Source organism: Xyrauchen texanus, chromosome 47 (genome assembly GCF_025860055.1).
Source record: "Xyrauchen texanus isolate HMW12.3.18 chromosome 47, RBS_HiC_50CHRs, whole genome shotgun sequence".
Taxonomy (NCBI): Eukaryota; Metazoa; Chordata; class Actinopteri; order Cypriniformes; family Catostomidae; genus Xyrauchen; species Xyrauchen texanus.
In genome coordinates, this window is record NC_068322.1 from 9,420,414 (window position 1) to 9,444,420 (window position 24,007).

The following is a 24,007-nucleotide window of genomic DNA, read 5'->3' on the forward strand; positions in this document are numbered from 1 at the left end:
CTGGAGTGTATAGATGAACTCTAGGTTAACTTTTTGTACGCATGTTCAGGATTAGATAATACAGTTAGTTAAATAATAATAATAATAAAAAGATACATATTTTAAGAAGTTTGGCAGAAGTTGACTGGGGTGCCAGTGGATTATCTTAAAAAAATAAAAAACACTATGGAAAAATTATGTCAGCTTTGGATTGGGAGCATGGTAAAGATCTATGTGAAAAAGTTTGAAGTAGTGCAGGCACATGCTTAAATACTGTATGCTTTGCCAGGGCTGGACTGGGATTAAACCTCGGACCAAGAAATATCCAGCCCATCCTGCCCTCAAAACAGAAACTAGTAACAATAGTTGTATATTTATTTAATCGCAAATGCAGTTAGCAAAATGAATATTGCATATTTTTGTCACTAGAAATGCATATTTAATAATAATAATAATTTATATTTGTATAGCAGATTTCTAGGCACTCAAAGTGCTTTACAAATTATAGGGGAATATCCTCAACAACCACCAGTGAGCTGCATCCACCTGGAGGATGCTATAGTGCACCAGAACGCCCACTACACACTAGCTATTGGTGGAGGGGAGAGTAGAGTGATGCAGTTTATTAAGATGCCGTGATAGATAAGGGCCAATGGGGGGAATTTGGCCAGGACAACAGGGTTACATCCCTACTCTTTACGAGACGTGCTCTGGGATTTTTAATGACCACAGAGAGTCAGGACCTCAGTTTAACATCTTATCCTTTATAAAAGGTGCTTTTTTACAGTGTAGTGTCCCTGTCACTAAATTGGGGCATTAGAACCCACACAGACCACAGGGTGAGCACCCCCTGCTGGCCTCACTAATACCATTTCCATCAGGAAACTTAGTTTTCCCCAAGAGTTCTCCCATCCAGGTACTGGCCAAGGCTCAACCCTGCTTAGATTTGGTGTGCAACCAGGCAAGAGCTGCAGGGTGATTATGGTTGCTGACTTTTAGCAGTAATACATTGATTTTGAGTGAAGATCATGCAGATGTGAACTAACTGATATTAACAACAATAACATTTGTATAGTTAACATAATTTATATAGCACTTAATTCATGTAGGGCTGTGTTCAAACATTCTGACAGTAGTACTTCTTTACTGATATTGATCTTTCATAATTTAATTAAAGTTAATTAGAACTGACATATTTATAGAGGAGAAAAACTCATAGCTTTGTCCTTAATTCATGGGGGTCCAGGTTTTATATCTCTTTTGTTAAATTCTCCTTTGTATTTGCCCTTTTGAATATTTACAACAGATCTTGCATAATATCCAGAGTATAACGGTGGTATAATTAAAATACTGTAATCACAGGTTGAACCATCTTCCTCTTTAGAATATTTAGATGTAATAATGGTTTCTAAAAACAAGCAAACTATGGAATTGTGTGGATTGAAAAGCTGTTTAATTATCATTGTGCACGGCACAATGTTTTCCTGTTTACCTCGTCACTGCAGTTTAAAATGTCAGGACTGTTGAATCTAGCTTCAACTAGAGCAATTAAGGTTCCCATTTCATCCAGGTGTATAACAGAGAATTCTGTATTAAATTCAAATGGGTTTCACCCCACACTGTGGACACCAATGGACAATGTGGCCTAGCACAGAGCAGGTTCATCAGCGCTGCATGGTTTAGAGAGAGACGCTACCCACGTTTACTGGGTAGTGTAGTTTTGCCAATCAGCCCACTTCTTGACCAGACCACTGGGTAAAGTCCCGGTACTCCTTATGGCCAGTCCATGCCTGTGCATTGCTGGTTTTATATCTTCTCCAGTTCCAAAATACAATTAAATATACATAGGCTTTACTTGGAAATGGCCTTTTGGATTAACCTAAACATACATTCTGAGATCAACAAGAAAGTTTGGAGCAGTGATTTGGAAACATGGGGAAATCAATGTCAGATGCTCTGTTGTCTCTCAAAATTGATTATAACAAATATTGAAGTTATTAGCCTATCTCTGTTCCATCCTACTTCCCTACATGTTTAATTTATTTTTATTTGCAGGTTAAAATTAAATTGAGATAAATGTGTTTAAGGGAATTTATTTTCAGTAATATTTAGAACAGATATATTTCACAGTACTTCAGAAACAAGGATCCCATCTCTGGTCACACAGCATCAGTATATATTCACAAAATCCTAAATTTGCATTATAAGGCATAACTGACAGTGTATCTGTCTTTACAGTAAAGTTAAAAGCATTTCTAACAGCTCTCCAGTGGCTAAAAAGCTCAACCCACAATTACAGTGATACGTTATTTTCAGCATTAATAAGCACCTTTAGTAGAAAATATTCATCAAGAAAATAATGACTGCATGAGTTTTTAGAGCCTTAGTTTACTAGAGTGTCTGTAACATGATGTTAGTTTTGTTTATTTCTCTCTGGGTACCAGCCATGTTGGAGGAGTCAAGGGTAATGAAATAGTTGATAAACTGACAAAGCAGGCATTTAGTCATGCAGATGTTCGCATTCAAGTCCCTTTAAGCAAGGTAGAGTCAAAAGGAAACATGAAAACAAATACATATTCCATTCCAAGATACTAAATATCATACTACTGTAAATGGAGACAGCTTCAAACACCAAAGCATGTTGGTGTTGGGAGGTTGGGTTAAAAACACAAAGGAAGATACAATTATCAATAGTCTTTATTTTTTCGTATTCATGTGATCAAAAGAGACAACAGAGGATGTTAATTGACAATGCACATTATGTACAAAAGAGAGAAAATAATTAGAACAAAATGATGTAGTCAGTATTACATTACAAAATCTTAAATCTGATGCAGGAAAGGCAAAATAAATAAATAAATAAATACAGAATGTTATGAAGAAATTAATGTATCTCAAAGACACAGGTTTAGATACAGAGATCCCACGGTCATGGAAAACATGTAAATATCAATGTAAGGGCAGCGTAGTTCTAGAGGGAAGATTAGTAGCTGCACATTATCGCACCATTAGCTGGGTAATTCCTAGCCAATCACATGTAAGCCATTGCTTTACAAATCTGCTCACAATCTATGACATTGCTGTTTTAGTGTGCTAACACAACAACCCCCACCACCCTACCACCACTTGTTGAGTCCCGTCCTGCATGGGGGTAGGCTCCTCGCCCCTGCCTCCTATCTCCGGAGGGATATAACGGTTCCGAGCACAACTTCTTTGGGCCACCAAGAGAGACATTACTTTTCTGTTTTATATTCATCAAATAAATGTCATCTTAAATTTCACTCAAGTCTGCGAGTCTTCCTTAAGTTAATTTATTTTAAATTCAGTGTTTTCCACTTGGAACTTACTACAATCTTTGTTGGGTGAAAATAACAGTGGATAACATCCAGTGATGTCTATTCCTCCCAATCCTTTAAAAAATTTGTAGATCATTTGCTGTTCTGCACTGGATATTATTTAGCTATTTTGGGGGTTCAGTGCATGATGACTCGTTGCATGTTCTATGTAGCTAATTTGACCATTTAATCAGAATCATAATGAGTCATTTTAATCCATATCTCGCATTTCTACATTATGTATTGAAATCAGTTATTTCCCTGCAGTAGCAGGCATCATTAAAAACAACACTAAAAGTGACATTTAAAGTGAAATCAGATTATAAAAATGAAGTGAGCTTCCAGAAGAAGAAAATTTCTTCTGTGAAATGAATGCATTGCAATATTGAATGGATGGATTAAGTAAAAGTTAAAGTACAGTAGTGTAAAATCCACTTATTATTTCATGCAAATTTTGGGAAAAATCTGATAAATTGAATGTTAATTTCACTTCAAATTTAAAGGCAGAGCTGCAGAAGAGTTTGAAGTGAGCAGTTAGTTTCCTGTGCCAGCAGCAGATGTCTTGAAGTATCAAGTAAACATACTAGACTGTTTCCTTTATCTCAAATCCATCTCATTTAAGTTGTATAAATGTATCTGCTCTCTGGCCTTTGTTTTGTTTTTCTCTACACCGTCACTCTAATAAGTCAACAGAAATAGTTTGATTGGTTATCTCTTTAGAACTGCTGTGAGTTATCAATTTTCTTCAGTTTATGAGGGAGCAGCAGAGATGTTTAAACTGTGTGTTCATCATTATTCCCAGACTGTATATGGCAGAGGGAGACGAGAGCTGCTGCATTGAATATCAGCACAGCTGTAATATTGGTTTAAATTGCTTTAACTTCATTTATCTTTATTGGCATATTGCAATAAATAAGTTATCTTGGTTAGCATGAATTTGAAAAGAACAATTTGGTAATTTTGGCACATTTTTACAATCAAAAATTAATTTAAAATGTTGCCGGAATTTAATATTGGTAAAAAAATATTTTTAATGTGTGAACTCAAGAGTTGTCAGAGTTGTGTAATCAGTGTTATTCATCAGCATTTAGTTATCAGTGCTTTTATCTTTTCTCTGTAGGTGTTAGATTATGAGGCTGTATGTTCTGTAAGTGTTTCCTCTCTCCACAGTCAGTCTCGAGAGAGCTGGGCAACTTGGGCAGATAACTTGAGTGGCTCTCTTCATTGAAATGTCTTTATCAGGAGGAGTCCTAGTCATTAATGCTGACGTTTTCTTGATATATATGGAGAAAATATAAAATCTCTCATTTGATTTGTCACTGAAGATATTTGGTGATTTCCTCTGTTACTCTTAAAAGGTAATGGGGAGCGTGATTGGTGGTTATCAGAAGCCCGCCTATCTATATCTTGATTTAGGGCAGATGGGAAGACTGCAGAGAGCAAATCATTTTAATGAAGTTGATCAAACACATTGTGTGTATGAAAGAGGGATATGAAGATTTGTCTGACACTTATTATTCTCTATTGCTTTGTCACTATGACCACATCTGGTGAGTACACAAATAAAGATTATAATATTAAGAGCTTCAGCAATTCTCAACAGACATTTTTAATATAAGTTTGTGCTGCCCAAGGTAGACCTCCAGCTGTAGCTTATGTTGGGATTCAGAAAAAAGATGCATCTTTAGTAGTACAGCTTGAGCTTTGCATATACTGTATACTCTATATATTATACATATATTTGTATCTCATGCCAATAAAATATTTTTCTCAACTTTCCAATATGGTGCAGATGATTGAAGGCTATTTTATAATGCAACTTACTGTATGCACACCCACTTTTCTCTGTTTCATGTACAGACACTGGAAATGTTAGGTTGGTGAATGGTTTAACTCGCTGCAGTGGGAGAGTGGAGGTTTTTCATAGAGGTCAATGGGGAACAGTGTGCAGTTATAACTGGGACACAACTGATGCTGCAGTGGTGTGCAGAGAACTGGACTGTGGAGAGGCTTTATATGCAGTAGGATATGCTCACTTTGGACCAGGATCAGGAAAAATCTGGATGGGTAATGTGAGCTGTAGTGGAGCAGAATCTACTCTGAAGACCTGTGTTTCAAGAGGATGGGGTGTTCATTCTTGCAACCATATAATGGATGCTGGAGTCATCTGCACAGGCACGCTTTTCATTATCACCTTGTTACTGTATAACTAATATGCCTTTTATCTGTAAATCTCACATATTATATTTTAAAATACATTATTGCTTAATATCATTTAATACAATATGCATCAATGTTAATAATGTTGTTTAATTGTCACATTGTAACATTAAAACATATTGATTAGCCTATTACAAAAGCTTAAAAATAATGAATTTGAAGGAAATTCACAAAAAAGAAAGAAAAAGAAACAAGTTTTCCTTTTTCAGTTTCAGTTTATTGTCCTTAAAGGGATAGTTAACCCCAAAAAGAAAATTCAGTCATTGTTTTCTCACCTCTGTGTTGTTACAACCCGATATGACTTTCTTTCTTTTTCTTAACACAAAGGGAGAAATTGAGGAAAAATGTTGTGTCCTGTGATATCATAGAATGGCAATTAATAGTGAACACATCTTCAAGCTTCAAAAGGATGCAAAAGTATAATTCAGTGGTCTTATAAATGATCCCGTGAGACTCATGATTGTTATGAAAGCATATGATGAGGTATGATGTTTTGTCTCCATTCTGAACCGGTGAGAATTTGTGACAAACTTCTGACTGAAGAGATCGATTCCTCAGCTAGGTGTAACTTTCTCTGCCATATTCAAGTAGTTTTTAAACAGAAAGTTTATTGAGCTCATCACGGCTGGTTAGGACCAAAACTATGATTAACATAGAAAATATACCTTTTATCATGTGTCGTTTGCCGTCAGATTGGGTGTTACTGTGGCTTCCTTCAGCCAGCTGTCTATCTATCTCGGTTTGTTTTGAGTACTCCATTTCAAATAAATAAAGCTGAGCATAGAAATGCATCTATTCTCTGACTATAAACTCATCAGACATATTTAGTAAGCCCGGTTCTCTGGTTTGTGTGCAGCTGTGTTGTGTTCTGTTGTTTCTACTGTATCGCTGTGGTGGAACTATTTTTGCTTGAATGCCCCGTGCTGCGAGCGGAGGATTTTTTTACTTGCTCTCGTGCAGTCTAATGACCATGCAGAGGAGCATGGTCGGTTAACATTTTTACTAAATAATACATTAGATTTCAGTTTGTTTTTTTACCAAAATGTATCTTTTGCTTTCATAATAATCACGAGGCTCATGGAATAATTTATTAGACTTCTGAATTGTAATTTTCTGTCTTTTTGATGCTTGAAGATGTGGTCACCGTAAACTGCCATTGTATGACATCACTGTTTATTATTTTTTCTTTTTCAATTTCTCCCTTTGTGTTAAGAAAAAAAAAAAAGAAAGACAAATGGGGTTATAACAACACAGTGGTGAGTAAACAATGACTGAATTTTCATTTTGGGGTGAACTATCCCCTTAAGGACTAAGGTGTGTAAACAGTAATTGTAAAAAATTTTGGACTAACCTCTGTGCCTTGTGTAAATATAATATTTTCATTTAATCTTGCAATATTACACATTCGATAGAATGTTCTACTGATGCTTCTTATGCACATTGTCCAGACACTGGGAGTGTTCGGTTGGTGGATGGCAACAGTTCTTGTAGTGGAAGAGTGGAGGTTTTACATAATGGACAGTGGGGAACAGTGTGCAGTTATAACTGGGACACAACTGATGCTGCAGTGGTGTGTAAACAGCTGGACTGTGGCGAGGCTTTACAAGCACCAAGAGACGCTACCTTTGGACCAGGATCAGGACCAATTTCCATGGGTAACGTGAGTTGTACTGGATCAGAATCTACTCTGACGAGCTGTAAATCAAATGGATGGGATGCACTGGAGTGTTTTCATATTCATGATGCTGGAGTCATCTGTTCAGGTAAGATGAACAATACCTCTGTGTATCATTAATCTGACTTTCATTTGTAAACATCACATTTGGTCATATAAAATAGCCTACATAGATGCAATGAATTGTAACTGTTTTGCCAACTTAAAACTGTAATGTTAAAATACCTATCACAAAGCTTAACATACAGTGACTTGTATTTTTTATTTTTCTGTACTATTAAAGACAGATTAACTATTTGTGTCTAAATTTATAAAAATGGTTTTGTGTATTGTGCAATTAGTCAAAATCCCAGATATTGAAATACTTTTCAGAACTGTCCAGTTATTAATGACCAAGAAGTGTGCTTGTTTACTTCATGTTTACAGTGAAAATGTAAATTAATCTGACAACAAATACAGTATTGGAAAGTTCCAAGTTATTCCAGTTACACCTCTACTATGATCGACATTTTTAAAGTTTCTGAATTCAAATTTATTTAAATATTTCTTGGGACTTAAAGTAAAAAAAAAAGTCAATGTGGTGACACCTGTGTAACCATCCTATAAATGCAACAAAGTGAAGGCAGAATATATATATATATATATATATATATATATATATATATATATATATATATATATACTTAGTTTGGCATAATATTTTACTATTTTTAATATTTTACTCTTATTATTTCTTAAACAGTATAGCCTAAGTAGTGAACCATTTTTATTAATATTTGAAAAATTTGTTCACCAGATGAATTTCCTGAAATGTCAATGTGCAACATGCCAGAAGGCATTTTACTGTCATGTGACAATGCTTTGTCCTTCAGTATAAATTGATAGATGATTATGAATTATGAATGGGGTTTTGAGAGAATGTGTTGGTTACATACTGTAAATATATAATTAATTCTAGAGGAGTAACTTATAATATATATTCATAGAGATAACTAGAAATATATGGTCATTATAAGGAACAATGAAAAAAGTGACACTTTAATAATAATAATAATAATAATAAACTCATTAAATAGACATGGCATTCTCAGGTTCTGTACAACAGCTTTCAATCCTTTTTTCGCCTACATTATATTTTGAATATAGTGTCAGCAAATTTTAAGTCTCATAATTTTAAATGTAATATTTATGTTCCTTGCAATCTTTTCCTCCAGTTTCACAGACAGAAAGGAGACCAGCACAATCAACACTGATCACTCCTCCACAATCTCCTACAGCAGCTTCTCTCTCCATCTCTCCAGTGGTTGTGTTTGTTCTGGGATCTGTGCTATTACTGCTCTTACTGCCCCTCATCATACTGATTCATCAGTACAAAGTGATGAGAAGAGGTACGTGAGATACACAAATCACATACAAGTTCAGTTCTGACACAGTGCTTCAGCTTGTACTGAAGAATTAAATGTCACAGAAATATTCTACACCCTATTTGTTGGTGCAACAGTGATGCTTGTTTTAATGCCTCTGCATTGTAACTTAATGTTGTCTTATTATCTCTCATTTCTTTATCTGTTGTGAACTGACAGAAAGTTTTTTTTGTCTACACTCAGCTGTGTCTAACATGAGACGCAGGACTCAGATTGAGGCAGAATATGAGATGATTGATCACAGACGTAAAACCGAGGACCCTTATAAGGAGATTTATCACAGAGATGATCTCACATCTCAAAAGGGTGAGTCTTACTGAGTCTAATTACATCAAAATTATGTGTGCAGAAATTCCAAAAACTTGAGAAAGTGAGAAATGAAGAGAAATCCACAAGCAACACCTCTTGAAGATCTGAAGATCAATGGGTCACTTTTAAATTTATATTATGGGGCACATCAGTGTTACAGTTCTGACCCACTACAGACTCCATTCACTGCTTCAGTAAATGAAATCCAATTCAGAAATATTAAAGTCAGTTTCCCTCATGTGTTATTCTTTTGACATGTTTAATTTGTAGATGACAGCTGATGTTCATCTATTATTAGTCTTTTTAAACATCTCGCTTCAAACCAAAGAATTCCTAACAGAAAACCAAACAGCTGCAGGTGCGTGTTTATAGGCGTGCGTGCGGGAAAATCGTGGTAGATGCTGTTTCTGGTTTATTTGTTAAACTGGAAATGGAAGGTCAAGCTGAGCACATTGCATTGTCTGAAACACTACATCATGTAGTGTACTCTGGTTGTATACTCAGTGTTCCCAATGTCATGGAAAACTTGGAAATATCAGGGAATTTTATAAATTGTGATTTCCAGGCCTGGAAAAGTTGTTAAAATTAGTAAAATCTTCAAAGCCATGGACGTCAAAGTTAGATTCGTTTGGATAATATGTATGTTGTTTTCCAAACTCAGGTGCGCATCCGGGAACCACACCCGAGTCCACTTGAAAAGGTGGTCTGGGGTAATGTTCATGCAAACTCCAGTACGGTTTGCCGCTGATATGATTTGAACCACTTGTGATGACGTATAATTTACTTCTTTGCAGACTCCCGATTGCAAATATTACGGTATGATGCATTTCTCATACCTGCTTGTGTCCAAATAAATCCCTTCAGGGAGCAGCTCACATTCTTCACATCTCTGTTGCAGACAAACATAATTGTCATTTTGTTCATGTAATGTTTTGGTGGTAAAACCAAAGAGATGGATACTCTGTGGGGTGCAGTCCAAGCAATCGAACCAAGTGTGAAATGGGAGTGGCGGTGGCGTAGTCGGCTAAAGCACTAAACTGGTAAACAGAAGATTGTCAGTTTGATCCCCACAGCCACCACCATTGTGTCCTTGAGCAAGGCACTTAACTCCAGGTTGCTCCGGAAGGGTTTGTCTCTGTAATAAGGGCTCTGTAAGTCACTTTGGATAAAAGCGTCTGCCAAATGCATAAGGGTAAATATAGATCTCTTGAAATATGGCAGACAAATGCTAATATTCATCACATCATTACACCTTCATATTCTGGTGGTGCCATATTTATGTTGGTGCAGCTATCATTATGAGGACTCTCCACAGACATAATGATTTTTAATGATACTGTACAAACTATAGATTCTATCCCCTAACGCTACCCCTAAATCTAACCCTCATAAAAATCTTTCTGCATTTTATATTTTCAATAAAACATCATTTGGTATGTTTTTTAAGTGAGAATTATGGGGACACTAGAAATGTCCTGTAGGGTATCTTGGTTCAGGTTTGGGGAATGTACAATTAATTTTAATGATCGTAAATCAATGATTAATCATACGGTTTGAACTAGATAACAATACGTACTAAATTGCCCCAAATAGGGCTTATATAGTCCAAGAGTCTGCTTCAGAGATATATATATATATATAATTAAACACAACGAATTATATTTAATTAGGAATATACATCATATGAAGACAGGCTATATTAATTTTCAGAACACCTTAATGGACTTGACCCGTATCGCGACCAACCAGTTCGTCCGCCGAACCACTTTACTCGATACTCTTGATAAATTCTCCAGAAGGTTTATTCTTAGTATAAGCTTACTTAATCAAAGCATGTTAACTTACTTTGATAATATCAGCTCGTAGCTTTAGATCGCACATTAAAGAGGCTTTGTTTTGTGACCAACAAACACAGACAATCAAGCGTATAATTGGGTTTAATACAAGGAACTAGGATATATCACTACACTTAACAAACAAACATTTAACATAGAATAAACATAAAATAAACACAGTAAACACAGTAAGGGAAAATAAAGAATTAGAGGTATAGCAAACTTATTTCCACAGTTAACCTTTCAGAGCCAGCACGGAAGTTACACACTGTAACGCATTTGAATTTCAATGAAATAATACTTGCACAATGGACCTTTGTGTAGCTGAGCAAGACTGCGTGTATTTTACATTTACATTTATGCATTTGGCAGACGCTTTTATCCAAAGCGACTTACAGTGCACTTATTACAGGGACAATCCTGCAACCTGGAGTTAAGTGCCTTGCTCAAGGACACAATGGTGGTGGCTGTGGGGTTTCGAACCAGTGTACTTCTGATTACCAGATTACCAGTTATGATTACCAGTTATGTGCTTAGACCACTACACCACCACCGATCCAGCGTGTATGTCGTGTCCTCGTTGCGTCCTTGAGATGGGCTTTCTGTCAGGGTTTCCAGAGCGTGGGTTGTTCGCGGAAAATTCGAAGCGTCTTAAGAGTAACTGTTGAATAGTTGACGAGTTTTCCGGAGAGTTGGAGAGTGTTCAGGGGAGTCCGAGGGAGGGGAGAGAGAACCGGGTGAGAGAGCAGGACGGAAGAGGAGAGTTGAAATGGGAGCAGCAGAAGAGATGTAAGAGTTGAAATGTTCAGCAGAAGAGAGTGATTCAATGCCGGAGCTTGACTTTTAAGGCAGGGAGGTCACACCTCCTTTGGGAGAAATGACCCAATGAGGCTCCTTTGTTTTGGGCGCGAGATGGTTTCTTTGTCCTACCAAGGCTCTTCATTTGCATGATTTATGACCGGGTCAGGATTTTGGGGTTGAATCACTCAAAAGACAGTAACACATAGCAAAATACCTTTTAATGTAACCTTATATTTATATTCAGCTAGGACAAGTCGTAAGGTTTAATTTGATACCAAGAAATGTGTATTTGGTACACTTAAAAGTGGATATACATTTTAAGACCCTTTATATAAGGCCTCAGAGTTTAACTACACAACTAAACAATCTTAACTAGTTTGATATAACAGAAATACACAAGCATACTGGGGTAAACATATTTCCTTCAAAATAAGCCCTTCTGGGTTTTAAATGAAAGACACACACATTTTTACGTTCAAAGTCTCCCCTTACTTTTCCACATGGTAAGGCACGAGGGTGTGGGGCGAGTCACATGGGTAGGGGGTTTTAGAAGGCACGAGGATTCTCTGTCAATAGTGCATTATACTCCCCAGACTCGCCGGCGCTATTCTAGTGATTTAGATAAGGTTTAACAGTGTGTTCATTGTATTCAGAATCCATGAGTCCATGATTCTCCTCATACTCTACAGTCCTCATAAACCATATTTATAGCATAATACCCTCGTAATTACCAGTTTGTAACCTAAAAAAAAACAGTCCTTGTAAACCACATAAACACACACACACACACACACACACACACACACACACACAAAATTATATAATTTAAATTATTGTGGCTCCGACTCTGATTATGTCAAAGTATTGGCCAAGTCAACTTAAACTGAAACCTCTTGGCATGGATACAGTTTCAAGCAAAAGATATGATTCATATGAATGCTATTCAAAAATTACTTAGTATATCTAACTTCTATTTGCTTACTTTGCATTATATATGTCTGCACTATATGACCTTGGTTGATTGGTCATATATATGTATACTGCTCATTGCAGTTCATGACCACCTCTTCACCCAAGGTGGTGCTTGCTCAATCTGGATTACAACCACCCCACTTAATATTGTACATGAAATATTTAACAAGGTAAAAACAACCTCAACCATATGTTTGAGGATATAACCACTAATTTCAGAATTATAAATACAAATACACATGCAACAAATTGGTACCTTCACATTTTGAAAAAAGGCTTACCTGACATTTCCAAGAGTGGGCCTTCACATGCATAACTGACAGGAATGGCTTCATGTCCTGGAGAGGAGAGAGCTCTGGACAATCCTTAACAACCCTCTGTAGGTATGGCCAGTTCCTGCATATTACGTCAGTGCACATGAACTGTACATTCCTTGGCTTCAACTCATTTTGTAGAAACATGGGATATGCAAAGATTTCCCCCCTCATCGTGTTGAGGCTTCTCAGCAACACAACACATCAACAGACAGCCACCTCAAGGCCCTCCACATCCAGCTTGCTTTTTTTTTTATTCATTACTGACTCTCATGCTGCAGTCCAATGATTCGATCCCATAGACTGTAAAAAAAGATGGACGACACACCCTCGCTCTTTTCCATTGGTGAGAACTGAAGCCGCCAGTGTCCCGATATGACGCTGACACCTTGGGACTCGAGTCTGTGCAGTTGTGATTTCGGGACCAGACCTGCGCAGTAGTGAGCAGGAAGTAAATCTGCGAAATCAAGGCCCCGCCCTCACTCTCGCTGAATCAATCGCAAGCACACGCCCCTGCACTTTTGACTTTTGACTTATGAAGGTGTGAAATAATTAATTACAGAAATTTAGAAATAAAATTTAAAGCTCCAATCTCCTCAGTCCTCCGAAGAAGTCAGTTGGTGCTTCAGTGACTACTTAGCTCAGAGAACCTGTCAATCACAGCTGTCAATCATGATGTCACAGCGCCGTTTTTATAGCATCAAATAACTAACTAAAAACAAACTTATTTTGAAAAAAAACACTTGAAATTACATCAACGTGATAGAAACTACAGTAAATGACAGAAAGTATCTTTGGAAAAAGACATGTGTAGTGTAATTTAATTGTTTAGTTGGACTCACTGTAGTTGGCGGGGTTTATGACCTATACTAGGACCAGTCACCGGGGGGGCGATCGAGACGTTTTGGCTTCACTTTTGAGGGCTTGTGCGGCACACTTGTTCGATCCACACACTCCTTTTCCTACTGACTACAAAAGGGAGAACAAAGTGAAAGGAAAGCAATGTGATACAGCAGACATTTAAAAATACAGGCCATGTTATAGGTGACTACATTATTATGTGTGAAATAATATGCTAAAAGACAAATGATCACAAATTATTTTTTTTTTTATTTACTGCAGTGACAAGCCATAACAAATGGCAAGACATGAAGTTTCAATGCATTGGCTTTAATATTGGAAATGAGGTCAAGTTGAAGAACAGCTTGAACAAATACAAAATGTAAACCAAACTTTCATTAACAGAAACAGTTCAGAATACTTTGCTATGGCCATGCTATTCATAGCATTACATTCCATTTCACTTGTGAAAATATGAAGGACTAATTATTGTAAAATAAATAATTTCAGAGTGTTTTAAGACAAAAGAACAATGCAACCTACATGGTCTTATCATTAATGTAGTCCACAAACGCTCCCTTAAACAAGCCATCGTCATCAGTACTAGAGACTTTTTTTAATGCTTTTTTGACAAACAGATTCGTACCTTCTCTTGAAGTGGTATAATTTACTTTTACCCTCTAATGAGATGGTGAGCATACATGGAGAACAGGATGGACAGTCAAAAACTTTCAAACTGCCAGTATCTCTATTCGAGAAAACTTCATTGAAATGTATCTGTGCAGATCTGTCCATTCTGGAGGGAACATATATACATTACACCTGTGAAAAATAGCACACTAACAAAAATGTACATTGAAAATAATTAATTCAGTTAATTCAATAAATATCCGGCCAAAGAACTCTGTCCATTGTTCCAGCAAACTGGTAAAGGATTGTCTAGTTCTTTATACTTTTCAGATCAAGTACCACCTCTGATAAAATCAGACATTGCCTACTCACCACCTGTTATGAATGAGGCTGGAGTGAAGACAGACGAGGAGGTGCGGATCCAAACGCAGTTTTAACTTTATTGAAATAAATGGACAAACAAAGGAAAACCCACGATGGGGAAACAAACATAAGCAGGGAACTCGGGAAGGAAACACAGAGCAGGCTTAACAAACATTACCAACATTCAACGATCGACAGGGACTGAACAAACGGGCAGGGTATAAATACAAGACAGGACCAATGAACAACCAGAACTCAAAATGACGTGATGAGGTGATGAACAGAAACCAATGGGAAACTAACGAGGACAGGTGAGAACAATGAACAATGAACACAATGGCTAACAAGACTATGGCGGTACAGAAGGTTCAAAAGTGAAAACTATGGAGTGACGAAAGTATCAAAATGGGAGACAAAAGGGAAACAGTAAAACAGGACAAGGTCATACGTTACATAGCCCCCCCTCTAAGGATCGGATCCCAGCCGATCCAAAAACGAGAAAACAAAACCCAATACAAAAACCATAGAAAACAACATGATGGCACCGGGGGCAGACAGACAGACCGGGGGCACAGAGGGCAGGCAGGAAGTCCAAGGGGGGCAACAAGGGGAAATTAAACAGTCCACGGGGGCACAAAGAGACAGGTTTCGATGGTCTGGGAGCTGGCCACCGGGTAGATGCAGGAGGCCTAGGAGGAGACCACTGGACAGGGACTGGGTCAGGGGGCCTGGGAAGAGGCCACGGGACTGGGACTGGGTCAGGAGGTCTGGGGAGAGTCCACGGGACTGGGACTGGGTCAGAAGCCCTGGGAGGAGGCCACAGGACAGGGACCGGGTCAGGAGGCCTGGGAGGAGGCCACGGGACTGGGACTGGGTCAGGAGGTCTGGGGAGAGTCCACAGGACTGGGTCAGAAGCCCTGGGAGGAGGCCACAGGACAGGGACCGGGTCAGGAGGCCTGGGAGGAGGCCACAGGATAGAGGCCAGCTTTGGTGGCCTGGGAGGTGGTCGTGGGCCAAGGGCCGGTTCAGGGGACCTGGGAGGTGACCACAGGACAGAGGCCGGTTTTGGTGGCCTAGGAGATGGAGTGGCCACAAGGGAGGCCGGCGGAGCCGCGTGAGGTGGAACCCAGGAGGACCTCTGAGGTGGAGCCGAGGGAGGTGATGGCTCAGAAGGCCCAGAAGGTGGAGCTGAGGGAGGCTCAGGAGGTGGAGCTGAAGGAGGCTCAGGAGGCGGAGCCGAGGTAGGCGGCGCCGTGGAAGGCTTTAGGAATGGAGACCAGGAAGGCTCTGGATTCTCTGGGGGCAGAGATGTAGGAGGCTCTGAGGGTGGAGCCGTCGACGGCTTGAGTGGCTCGAGAGGCGGAGCCGTAGGAGGCTCGGGAGGCTCTGAAGGCGGAGCCGTCGAAGGCTTGAGTGGCTCGAGAGGCGGAGCCATAGGATGCTCTGGAAGCGGAGCCATAGGAGGCTCTGGAAGCGGAGCTGTAGGAGGCTCTGTGAGCTCAGGAGGCGGAGCTGAGGGAGGCTCTGGGGGCTCAGGAGGCGGGGCTGAGGGAGGCTCAGGAGGCGGGGCTGAGGGAGGCTCAGGAGGTGGAGCCGAGGAAGGTGGCGCCGTAGGGGCCTTTAGAGGCGGAGCCGTAGGAGGCTCGGGAGGCGGAGCTCTAGAAGGTTCTGGAGTCTCTGGGAGCAGAGCCATAGGAGGCTCTGGAGACAGAGCCATAGGAGGCTTGGGGAGTAGAGCCAGAGGGAGGCGGAGCCGAGGAAGGCCTAGGAGGCGGAGCCGAGGGAGGCTCCGGAGTCTCTGGAGGCAGAGCTGTAGGAGGCTCGGGAAGCTCTGAGGGCGGAGCCGTCGGAGGCTCGGGTGGCTCAAGAGGCGGAGCCATAGGAGGCTCTGGAGGCGGAGCCCTGGAAGGCCCGAGAGGCTTGAGGGGCAGTGCCCTGGAAGGCTCGAGAGGCTTGAGGGGCGGAGCCCTGGAAGGCTCGAGAGGCTTGAGGGGCGGAGCCCTGGAAGGCTCGAGAGGCTTGGAGGGGCGGAGCCCTGGAAGGCTCGAGGGGGGCTCTGGAGGCTGAGCGGAGCCCTGGAAGGCTTGAGGGGCGGAGCCCTGGAAGGCTCGAGAGGCTGAGAGGCTTGGAGCTAGAGGCGGAGCCCTGGAAGGCTCGAGAGGCTTGAGAGGCGGAGCCCTGGAAGGCTCGAGAGGCTTGAGAGGCGGAGCCCCGGGAGGCTCGAGAGGCTTGAGAGGCGGAGCTCTGGGAAGCTCGGAGGGCGGAGCTCTGGAAAGCTCGGGAGGCTTGAGAGACGGAGCCCTGGAAGGCTCGAGAGGCTTGGGAGGTGAAGCCCTGGAAGGCTCGAGAGACTCGGGAGGCAGAGCTCTGGAAGGCTCGGGAGGCGGAGCTCTGGAAAGCTCGGGAGACTCGGATGGCGGAGCTCTGGAAAGCTCGGGAAACTCGGATGGCGGAGCTCTGGAAAGCTCGGGAAACTCGGAAGGCGGAGCTCTGGAAAGCTCGGGAAACTCGGAAGGCGGAGCTCTGGAAAGCTTGGGAAACTCGGAAGGTGGGGCTCTGGAAAGCTCGGGAAACTCGGAAGGCGGAGCTCTGGAAAGCTCGGGAAACTCGGAAGGCGGAGCTCTGGAAAGCTCTGGAGGAGGAGCCCTGGAAGACTCGAGAGGTGCTGGCTCTTGGATGATCGAGGCTTCTGGTGCTGGCTCTTGGACGGTCATGGCTACTGGCACTGGCTCTTGGACGGTCTTGGCTACTGGCACTGGCTCGTGGACGGTCGAGGCTACAGGCGCTGGCTCGTGGACGGTCGAGGCTACAGGCGCTGGCTCTGGGACGGTCGAGGCTACAGGCGCTGGCTCTGGGACGGTCGAGGCTACAGGCGCTGGCTCTGGGACGGTCGAGGCTACAGGCGCTGGCTCTGGGACGGTCGAGGCTACAGGCGCTGGCTCTGGGACGGTCGAGGCTACGGGCGCTGGCTCGCTGACATCGGAGGCTACGGGCGCTGGCCCGCAGACATCGGAGGCTACGGGCCCTGGCTCGCTGACATTGGAGGCGACCGGCTCGCTCACCGTGACATGCGTGGGCTCTGGCTCGCTCACAGTGATATGCGTGGGCCGGGAGGCGGAAGCCTGTCTTCTCCTCCTCCTCCGGGCAGACGAAGAGGGTCGCGCTGGCTCGTTGACAGGCGTGAAAGGACGAACCACGGGCGAATGGAGGGTCAATACTGTGGGAGGCGCTACGGGGTTCTCCTCGATGATGTCCACTGTTAAAGGAGAACTGCAGGCCTGTAGGGTCTCCTCAACGAACGCGCGGAGCGTCCAGTCGCGGGTTGCCGGTGGCAACCGCTCCTTCAGCCCGTCACTCAGGTTGCCTCGGAAGAAGACCACAAGCGAGGAATTAGGGAAGTCTGAAACGTTTGCCAGAACAAGAAAGTCGTGGATGTGGTCTTCTATCGGTCGGTCCCCTTGCTTCAGGCAGAGCAGTTCGTAGTTAGCCCGAAAAACTGCTGGATCCATTGTGTGGTCGATCGTTCTGTTATGAATGAGGCTGGAGTGAAGACAGACGAGGAGGTGTGGATCCAAACGCAGTTTTAACTTTATTGAAATAAATGGACAAACAAAGGAAAACCCACGATGGGGAAACAAACATAAGCAGGGAACTCGGAAGGAAACACAGAGCAGGCTTAACAAACATTACCAACATTCAACGATCGACAGGGACTGAACAAACGGGCAGGGTATAAATACAAGACAGGACCAATGAACAACCAGAACTCAAAATGACATGATGAGGTGATGAACAGAAACCAGTGGGAAACTAACGAGGACAGGTGAGAACAATGAACAATGAACACAATGGCTAACAAGACTATGGAGGTACAGAAGGTTCAAAAGTGAAAACTATGGAGTGACGAAAGTATCAAAATGGGAGACAAAAGGGAAACAGTAAAACAGGACAAGGTCATACGTTACACCACCATAGCATAACAAAATTAAAAACTGTATTCGTTTGTAATATTATTATTATTAATATTATATTGTTGTTGTTTTGTGAATGTATTACTTTGCCAACAAATATAAACATTTGAATTTTAAATAGTGATGGTGTCATCATTACTGTATTAAAAAGTGTGTGTGTGTGAGATTTTGTTCATGAAATAAAAAATAGACACATGTGCAGGGCCGCCGCTGGCCAAATTGATGCCCGACATAGAAATATCTCGTGATATGAGCTTGAAGTGATCATCTGTGTTCTGCAACTGCTTTCGGGTCCTTGAATAACGTATAACATGCGAGTAATTAAGGGCAGCCTGTGAACTTTCTGGTGCCCTCCTAGGGTAAAATGGTGACCCCTAGGGAGTTGGTGCCCTACGCAGACTGTGTAGTCTGCTTACAGGGAGCGGCGGTACTGCACGTGTGCATCAGAGGGAGTTCAGGAGTATGATAATGTGAAGAATGTCTATGAAGACATTCAAAGGAAGACACACTTTCTGTTTGGTAGGTCATTGTAAACTTTTTTTTTTTTTTTACCTCACACGCAATGTTTTTGGTTTATTTTCAATAAACATTTCTTGTAATTCATTTATGTAGTCACTATTGCTAATAATAAAGTATTGTAAATGTTGTTGTGTCTATAATATTTCGACTGTATATTATGCACATTGTATACATTTACATACATTTGTTCTTTAATAACAGATGATGATGTGGGGGAGGAGCCAGGCAAACAGGGAGGAACTGAATAAACCACAACCTCATCCTTTTTCAGCTTCTGAAGATGGATGGAGTTAAAGTGATCTTATATACTATTAAGTTATAACTGCAATCCACTGTATTATTTTAAATTCAGTGTTGAAATCTTTCATTGTTTTTTGCTTTTTGACAGTTTCTTTTTTTCTTCTTTGTATGGCCTTTTGATTTAACTTTTTATTCTGTTTTAATTTATGAATATACTATTTTGCCTACAATAGATTTAGTAATACTTACACTTTTGTGTATCCTTTATACTTTACACTTTGAACTTGTTCTGCAGTACATTCACAATGCAACATGGCACTGAGTGCAGAGAATGGATGCTTTTGGGTAATACATAATAAAATTATAAAGTTATGAATATTGAAAATTGCTCTCTAAGTTGATGGATGGATGATATTAAATTCTTGTTCATTATTGTATTGAAGTCGGAGCCACAATAATTTACATTTGTATATTGTTGTATTGTTAAGCACTGTCTGACCACTAGAAGCCCCCTCTGTAGGACATGAAGTAAACAACATTTCTTTCTGCTGTTAGTTAAAATAATTACAGTGCATTCTTTTGAAAGGAGATTCTGCTACTCAAGGTTGTTTAAGTACAAACATTTAGTAAAATTTTACAAAACAATGTATAATAATGGTACATCGAATGGTGGTGGTGTAGTGGTCTAAAGCACTAAACTGTTAATCAGAAGGTCACTGGTTCGATCCACACAGCCACCACGATTGAGTCCTTGAGCAAGGCATTTAACTCCAGGTTGCTCTGGGGGGATTGTCCCTGTAACAAGGGCTCTGTAAGTCGCTTTGGATAAAAGTGTCTGCCAAATGCATAAATGTAAATGTACATCATTAATAGGTAATTATACAGGAATTAATGCAGGACAAATTAGTATTAACACTTTAATTAGAACTATTAACTAATATAAACACAATTAACTAATCATTATGTAATAGTGAACTGATGACTGTGGTAGTTAACTGTTAGTTAATCAATAATTACTGAATTTGACTTGCCTCATTGAGAACAATTTACTAACTTTGGCTAATTTAAAATAATTATGTAATTACTAATAAAAACATTAACATCAGGCTAAAATGTGAATGATTATGTTTTTATTGTGAACAAGGGTCATGGTAACGCATTATTAATTAATGAAAAAACACTTGAATATACACAATGTTTTTTTGTTATGTTTTTTTACAAAATATTTTCACAATGAAAGATTAGTAAAATATATTCTTATATCTTACAAGAAGTGTTTAATTTTATGTGAAGTGCATTTAAAAAGAAAATTCTGAGTATCTTAATGGATCCTCCCAGCACTCCACCTGTATGCTGAGTATTTACAAAATTATTCACGGGCCATGCAATTGCTTGCAATTTCTGATTGTTGGTTGAAATTAATGTACGCATTCCGTTACATGCTCACACCAAAAACACTAAAAGATCTGTCTATTATACAATATTTTGTGTTGTTCAGTGGCGGGCCGTGCATTAAAAGTCTAGGCCTTCAGTGTGATTCATGCCATTAAGAAAACAGATTCACAATGTGTAAGAAACCCTATGCCTTTGGGCATCATACATGCAAGTTAACTAATAATACCAATTGACATTTTAAAACCACTTCAATGCACAAAAGCCAGAACTTGAAATGGCACGTAATGCTCAAGCAAGCCTAATTTTAACTGCAGCATGACTGTTTTGTGAAATGAACGTCTCCCAAACAGACATTCAAAAATCATTATTTTTTATATGATTCTACCAAGGAGGTCTATAATACCTGGCAAAATCAATCTAATAAAATTTGCATTCTAAATTTTGCTCATCAGGGTACACGGTTATGCTGCGTGTGCCACATTAAGTTGGATGTGGGATATTCCTACTTGATATCTCTGACTATAATGGCATTCCATTCCCCGATATTCGGAAGATGATGTTTATGGAAACAAAACTGCAACGCTGCCGTTAGCTTAGCAGGGGATTGTATCTCATTAGAGATTTCTCCTAGCAACCCAACTGATAAACAAGGCTGCAGCACTAGCATTTGTGCGACTATCAAAAGAGATAATAATGTTTTATACACCTGTTTCTGCAGGCGTTTGTTAAACAAGCTTTAATATCATGTGATGTTGAAACAAATTCATTTATCGATGTTACTTAATAAAATGAATGTTTATAATTTACTTTGTATATCTCCCTGAGTGTCGAGATGTTTGTGTAACATCATGCCCCTGCATCTCGGTGAAATCGGAGTTGAGAATTTCTGCACAAGCCTACAAGTTGTAATTCTGACTTCAAGATACTTTCCATTGCACTTTTACTAGTAGGAAATTGTCAAATCTGACTTTCCGAGTTGAATGGAACGCAGCACTCCTTTTGATCTGACAATGAATGCTCAAGCAGCCTAATTTACACTTAGAAAACTCCTGATGTTGCTATAACAATGCAAAAAACACTTACCAATTTACTTGAGGTGAAAATCAGTCCTGCTTTCCTGTTTATTTAATCAGCTTGTGTTTTTAAATCCATAAGGATCTCTTTCTCAATGGCGATTGCGGCAGTGATGACGATATCACACTCTTTGCTTTCAAATTACATACATCACTTAAAGCATGATTGTGTCACTCAAAGCCAGCTAGAAGGCTTCGACCAGGAAATATACTAAAGATCACACCCACCAAGAACAAATAAATCAATCTGATTGGCTGATGAATCGGACAATCTGACTTTAGTTACTCATTCAATTGCACTGTTGAGCTCAGACTCATGTGCTGCTTCAGGCATGTGATTTGTGAAACAGTTGGCATACTTTGTGTGTATGCATCAAGGAATCAATTCTGGCTGGATAAACTTTTAGTTTTTTTCTTTACATGTTTGTAGATTAATTAAGAGTGGAAAGCGATTAAAAATACATAGGCAAAAAGGTGACTGAGAATGAAAGGATGAAAAATATGTAATTATTTGTCATGTTAGACCAGCAGAGAAGGCTTTGCTGGCCCTGAGCATTCGCCACTGGTGTTGTTTAATTTTAAAACGTTATATGAAAGGATTTTTTTTTTTTTTTCAGGTTAACTGAATCAATGCCATTCTTTGTTTTCAAATTATTTTTGAAATGGCCTCACGGACCTTGTACGGCCCTGAGGCCTGATGTTCCTCACCCCTGGTCTAGGGTGAAGTACACATGTGGAATCATTAGCCCACTATGCCACCACCACTCCTCAGAGATACGACTTTTAAAACATGTAACTGTGAGCACCAGCCATTAAAAGCATTATCCTGTTAAAGGTTTGCGAAAAGATATTGTGTTTAGTTAAGTATGCAATTATGTTCAATTATTTCAATGATTCAAAATTTATTGACAGAGTTTATTTTTTATATCTGTGAATGTTTGTTAACTGTTTGATAAAAATGAATAAAATATAGGAAAAAAACACTTGAGTATTCATTACTAACTGACAAGTAACACCTCAGTTACTATTAATGGTTTACAATGTGTTTTCACTTTAGAATAATGGTCCAGATAACCTTTAACTCCCAAGGAAGGAAACCGTAAGATCTCATTAACTGATAATGCGTTACCTTCATATTTATGTGGTAATACTTGACACATTACTTATGGGTTACCAAAATTATTTAAAAAAGACCTCCAGCAATATCAAACCTGCCAAAGTTAATAATATGTAATGAACAGAAGAGATATCCCAAGGAATACACAGGTTGGGCACATATATATAACATATGACATAGATTAACTATGACACTCTAGCAGACACTGTAGCCTTGATTTAAAGAGCAGTTACGTTCATAAATTGATTTCCACAAAGAACACCCAAGAGGTGATTTCTTTTCTGAAGATGCATTTCAAGATCTTGTTCACAATAAAACATAATCATTCAAATTTTTAGGCATATGTTAATGTTTTGATTAGTAATTAATTAATAGCTATTATAAATTAGCCATTGTTAGTTAATAGTTCTCAATGAGACAAATAAAATTCAGTTATTGTTGACTACCTAACATTGAACTACCTCAGTCATCAGTTCATTATTACTTACTGATTAATTAATCATGTTTCCATATTGGTTAATAGCAGTAACTAAAGTGTTAATGTAGTACTACGCATTTGTCCTGCATTAATTCCTGCATAATTACCTATTAATGATGGACCATTATTATAAATTGTTACCAACATGATTTATAAAAAAATTGGCTCGTTTGCATTAGGTGGTCCACCATTATTTGGTCTATATTTAAAATTAATGATATTTTTCACTCTGCTGAGGTTTAGAATTTCTTTAAATGTTCAATCAAAGGTTATTTTTTAATAACAAGAATGTACATGAAGGTAAACTTCCTGTTCATTTATCTTGATTCTAATTGTTTGTGTAGTGAGATATAGTAACATTAAAATATATATATTTTTTTATTTCTTTTTCTTAGCATATTACTGACAACAAGTAGCAGGTACTGTTTTTGTAAATATTTTTTTGTTTCTTTTGTGTAAATTATTATCGTTACATTGACAATCTTGTCTCAATATTGTATTTATGTGAACTCAAAGC